This window comes from Phyllostomus discolor, chromosome 6, assembly GCF_004126475.2.
Source record: "Phyllostomus discolor isolate MPI-MPIP mPhyDis1 chromosome 6, mPhyDis1.pri.v3, whole genome shotgun sequence".
Lineage (NCBI taxonomy): Eukaryota > Metazoa > Chordata > Mammalia > Chiroptera > Phyllostomidae > Phyllostomus > Phyllostomus discolor.
Genome location: NC_040908.2, coordinates 96,674,877 through 96,680,876, shown reverse-complemented (window position 1 = coordinate 96,680,876; position 6,000 = coordinate 96,674,877).

Sequence of the window (6,000 nt, the reverse complement as noted above, 5' to 3'; positions counted from 1 at the left end):
TTAAAAGACAACCCACAGAATGGGAGAATATATTTGATGATACACCTGATAAGGGGCTAATGTCCAAATTTTATAAAGAATTTACAAAACTCAACAGCAAAACACAAAAACAAGCCAATTAAAAAATGGGCAAAGGACCTAAATAGACACTCCTGCAAGGAGAATATATTGGTCAATAGACATAAGAAAAGATGCTCAAATCATCACCAATGGAAGATAAATGCTCACCAATCATCAGATAAATGCAAATTAAAATCACAATGAGATATCTCCTCACACCTGTCAGAATGGCCATCATCAATAAATCAAAAAACAGTAAGTGCTGGCAATGATGTGGAAAAAGGGGAACTCTTGCAGCGTTGGTGGGAATGCAGACTGGTGCAGCTACTGTGGAAAGCGGTATAGAGATATCTTGAAAATTAAAAAAAAAATGGATCTGCCTTTTGACCCAGCAATCCCACTTCTGGGAATATATCTGAGGGAACCCAAAACACTAATTCAAAAGAACATAAGCACTCCTATGTTCATTGCAACATTATTTACAATGGTGACATTATGAAAGTAGCCCAAGTGTCCATCAACACATGAGTGGATAAAACAACTATGGGACATTTACACCATGGAATTTTACTCAACCATATAATAGAAGAAAATTTTATCCTTTGCAATAGTATAGATGAACCTGGAGAACATTATGCTAAGTGAAACAAGCCAGTCAGAGAAAGACAAATATCAAATGATTTCACTCATATGTGGACTCTAACGAACAAACTGAACTAACAAGCAAAACAGAGACAGACTCATAGATGGTAACAGATGACAGCTTGTGGTGGGGGTGGTTAAGGGATGAAGGGATTGAGCAAAAAGGAAAAAGGACTCATGGTCTTGGACAACAGTATGGTGATTGTTTGGGAGAGGGAGGTAAATAGGGACTAAATGGTAATGGAAAATAATAAAATAATAAAGATTATGTATTAAAAAGATTAAATAAAAAATATAAATAAAAAATAAAGAACCCGCATAGAGTGATAACATTAAAGCAATTGGGATTGTTAAAAATTTTACTATGAGGGAAACAACAGGACAAGCAACTTAGCAGAAGCATTTACTAAATAATCAAAGAATATTAAGTCCAATCTTTTATGAATTTTTCCAGGAAATTTAAAAAGTAACACTTTCCAACTCACTTTTTGAAACTTGGCATAACCTTGATACCAAGACAACACATGAATGGATGGTACATGATAGAAAAACTATAAACTAGGGACACTCGTGAACTTAGTTTTGAAAACCCTGTACCAAATTTTGCCAACACAACACAGTAGTATATAAAAATCATAGTATATTATGACCTAGTTGGGTCTCTCCCAGTAATACAGGATGGTTTCATATTTAAAAATTAATAGCAACATGACAAAGATGCTGACTATCATCACTCCTACTCAGTCTACTGTGTGAAGTAAAACAAGAAAAAGAAATAAATTACATAAAAATTGCATAGGAAAAACCAAAACAAACATTATTTGGATTGTCACAAATAAATATAATTACACATTTGGAAAACTCCAAAAGAATCCAACAAGTTTTATTGATACTTAATCAATACATAAAAGCAATTTTATATATCACCAACTCTTAAAAATTATAACCTTGAAAACATATCATTCACCATGACATCAAAATCATTAAGAATCTAGGATGTATATGTATGTACATACATAGAGCCCTACAAGAATAAAATTATCAAATTCTAATAAAACATTTTTAAAATCACATAAATGGAAAATAACAGTGATGCACTGCATAATGACCTTTTGGTCAATGGCAGACCTCATATCAGACTGTAGTCCCATAAGACTATAATGGTGCTGAAAATTTTCTATTACCTACTGACATTGTAGCTGTCCTAAAGTCATTGCTCAATGCATTAATCATGTGTTTGTGGTAATGCTGGTGTAAACAAACCTACTGTGCTGACTGTCTTATAAAAGAACTGTATATCATATTTTACTGTATCTTTTCTGTGTTTAGACATGTTAAATGCAAAAATAACTTACCATTGTGTTACAGTTACCTACAGTATTCAGTACAGTAACATGTTATAAAAGCTACTAGCCTAAGAGCAATATATGTGTAGTAGGCTACACCATATAGGTTTGTGTAATTGTACTCAATAATGTTCTCATAGCGATGAAATACCCTAATGATGTACATATTTCTATGCATGTATTCCCACAGTTAAGCAACAAGGTGAATGTATATCATGTTCTTGGACAGGAGATTGCATGTTATATCTTCAATTTTATTCTCTGCAGAGGAATTTGTAGGGTACCTCTTGGTACTTCCATGTTTAACGATACTAGTACATAAGCCATTGCAACAATGTAGTCTTGAAAAAGCCAAGGTAACCAAGGATTCAGCCCCCTCAAAGATGAACAACTAGGTCATGCTACCAAAACAAGCATGCACGAGAATTTCTGACCAAGAGATATCTACAACAGGTGGTAAAAGAGCTGATGAATATCAGTGACAGCCTGCAGACCAACTACAGCCACAGGGACTGTACTTTGTCCCACCAGTCCACCTATTGTGAAACCTTTTATTGTTTTTCCCTTTTTCAAGGAACTGCAACTTGAAATTTCAAGAATCAATGACAGGAGAGAGTGAACATAGGGTAGGGCTTCAGTGGATCGAGTGGTGCAAAGAGTACATAGTGACAGACCTGAAAAGTGCCATCACCCATGTTCTGTCACCTTGTCCTGGACAGATCCTGTGCTTAACAGTGTCCTCGTCATACTCAACTCACCCATGGGACAAGCCATAAATGGCAAGGAGTTAATGCCTTCAACCAATTTAGGATAGGAGTAGGTGGTTAATTATTCTAGCTTCATCCCCCCTTAGTGCATAAATCTGATGTGTGTTTGACAATGTTTTTCAGAGTTCCCAGAAGGAATAAGGCCACAGTGATAACCTGCTCATTTACACACACTTTATTAGCTTTTCTTCTTTCTGAGTCTTACTGCCTCACTCCTCCACAGTGCTTCCCAGGATCACCTCCTAAATATAAATGTAATACTTATTCCCAAATCTTTGTCTTAGGATCTATTTTGAGGGGAATTAATCTAAAACAAAGCCCAAATGACCATCAAGGGTAGAGTGAGTAAATTTGAGGTGCTGTCATAAAATGGAAAGCTATGCTGAAGTAAAAGGGAATAAGCTAAACACATCAACATAATGTTGAGGGGAACAAGGAAATCACAGAAAAATACCTAGACCTCTATTCCATTTACTTAAAATTTCTTAAAAGGCAAAACTGAAAATATTAAAGTTTACAGGACAACATGTAAAGAAATGCAAGAAAATGGTTATCATAAAAGTCAGCCTATTGGTTGCCTCTGGAGGGTGAAACAGAAAAGAATTTTAAGGTACTGGTAATGTTCTATTTCTTAACCTGGTTACACCAGTGCTGGTTATATTATTATACCTTAAATTATACATATCTGTTTTATTTAAAAGTTGTGTGTTTGATATATTTCACAATAATTTTCAAATACCATCATATTAGGTATGTGAAAGACAGGATATCAATCAATCAACCAATTGATCATTAAGTACCAGGATTTTGCACTTAGACTTCTTAGCAAGTGCTCTAAGTTTTTGTTCTATTTTAATGAAATCAGAACTTGAAATCATAGAAGATGTATTATGTATGTGATTCATGCCAAAAGGACTTCAGAGACCTCCTATGTGCAAAACCATACCAAAAAGAAAAGTGCTAACATCAAAAGATTTATGAACAAAGGCACTTTATAAGCTATAAATTAAAATGTTTAAATTTTATATTTTAACTCAGAACACTTATGTATATTTGTGTGTTTATAGTGTATGTATACACATACATAATTCTTTTTAACCCAATTTTATTTTCTTCCTTCAATTAACTGACCAACAGCCACTTCTACTCATATCATATCAGAGAACATCTACTCCATTAAACACTAAGGAAATTAACTAAAGATTTTAATGTATATAGGGCTTTATTTAGGAACTAATGGGGGTGAGGGTAGAATGGCACAGAAGTTATATATGCTTGAAAAATTAGCTTGATCCTTAACGTTTATTTCTGAGAAAAATATTTTTTAAATATTAAGGAAGATTATCTCCAGCATGAATAAATATAACATAAATAATCTTCAAAGTAGTTTTTATTCATCACTTATTCATATACTAACTTGAAAACATGTCATTTTTCTTTTTTTTATTTTAATCATTGTTCAAGTACAGTTTTCTGCCTTTTACTCCTATTCTAGCCCACCCACCCAAAATGTCACTTTTCAAAGCACTGAAGCAAAAATTAAATATAAATAGATAGATATATAAACCTCATTTATATGTAATGTATGTCACCATTTGTATATATCTGCCTTTCAACACTTACTGAAAAAATAGAAGACTATTCTACATCTGGTCTTTTGGATAAAGTTAGCTAGGAATTTTTGTTAATCTATGGAGTAATCAGAAGGTTTGCAAGATGTCTTAATCCTCCTCTGAGTGTGTTAAAATAGATGTCTTTGTTCATTTAACAAAACCAAATGAGAGTGTTGTGAGGATTAGATTTTGACAGCTCAACCCAGATGACTACTTTATCATGGAAAAATATTCTCTATCCCTTACCTAATCCAGAAAGTATATTCACAGAGAAGTCACTATAGCCACACTATAATACAGTTGCAAATATTAAAATTAAAGGTTATAAGAAGAAACACAGCTGTTAAAGGGCAGTGACTGAGTGAATTTATTTGTTACATGTCTATGAGGAGGTGGATTATTCAAGATTTTTTCCAAAACTCATTTCAAAGACTCTAACGTTAGCATTTCAAAGCTAGTGGATAATATGTGAAAAAAAGTTTTACTTCTTTTAAATACAATAATAGAGTTTGAAAGCTAAAAATGCAAAGGCTTATAAAATAATGGTACCAGGGAGTCCTGAATGTCAATTGTGTGCACAGATGTCTCAGTTGGTGCATGAAATATAACCATGTTTTATTATTTTTCTTTCCTGAAGACATTATTTGCACTTGTGCAGTGACATGAGCTCTTTTTATGACATAGAGAAAAACTGATTAATTCAAAAAACTGGGTAAAAATTTGGTTCTCCAAATTTTAAGTTCCCTTAATGTGAGTTATTAAACAAATAAAATGTTGCATATGTGTATTTATTTGCTTTTATTTTTAAAGTCAAAACATGTCAAGATACATTTCACCTCAGAGAAGTATATTTAAATTACTTTAAGTTTCAAAGTTAAAACATGTGGTACTCCATTCAGAAAATCCAGGTTTAAAAAAAAAAGAAAATTCATTTAACTCTATCATCATTTTCCCAAAGATAGGATACTTGTTTTCCATTGTAATATAAAGTCAGACATGACTTTATGAATATTTCCTATTAGTCCTTTAGTAACACAATTGGATTCAAAGATTATAGAGCTTTTGTTAAAGACCTAGATTTCCTACCTCTCTCCATATACAGTTCTTTTTCTTGAAACTGTGCTTCCTAAAGTGTATTTCATGAACTACAATTAGGGGCTTTGCAACACACAAACACAGGATTTTCATTGTCAAACTAGGCTAAAAAGCACTAGAATGCATTCTCTGAGATAAATAAGAGAAATTTTTCTCTAGAAAACAAACCCTTATTTTTAAAATTGGAATTTCCTAAATTTATTTTACCTTTTGCACACAACCCCAAATGATATCCTATAGTATGGTTAGGCAAATGCTGTCCTATGTAATTTAACCTAAGAATACATTCTGGCTGGTCTTTAAAAAATTCATTTCTACAAAATGCAAATATTGATGTATGTGTATTTGCAGTAAGAATACTTTGTACATTGTAGTTAATAAAAGCCTAACATTTTACTGATTTCTGTTTAAGTTCAGCACCAGTTTTTCCAAATAGATTCAATTCATTTGTTTGCCTTGTCTGACTAAAGTAGTAAG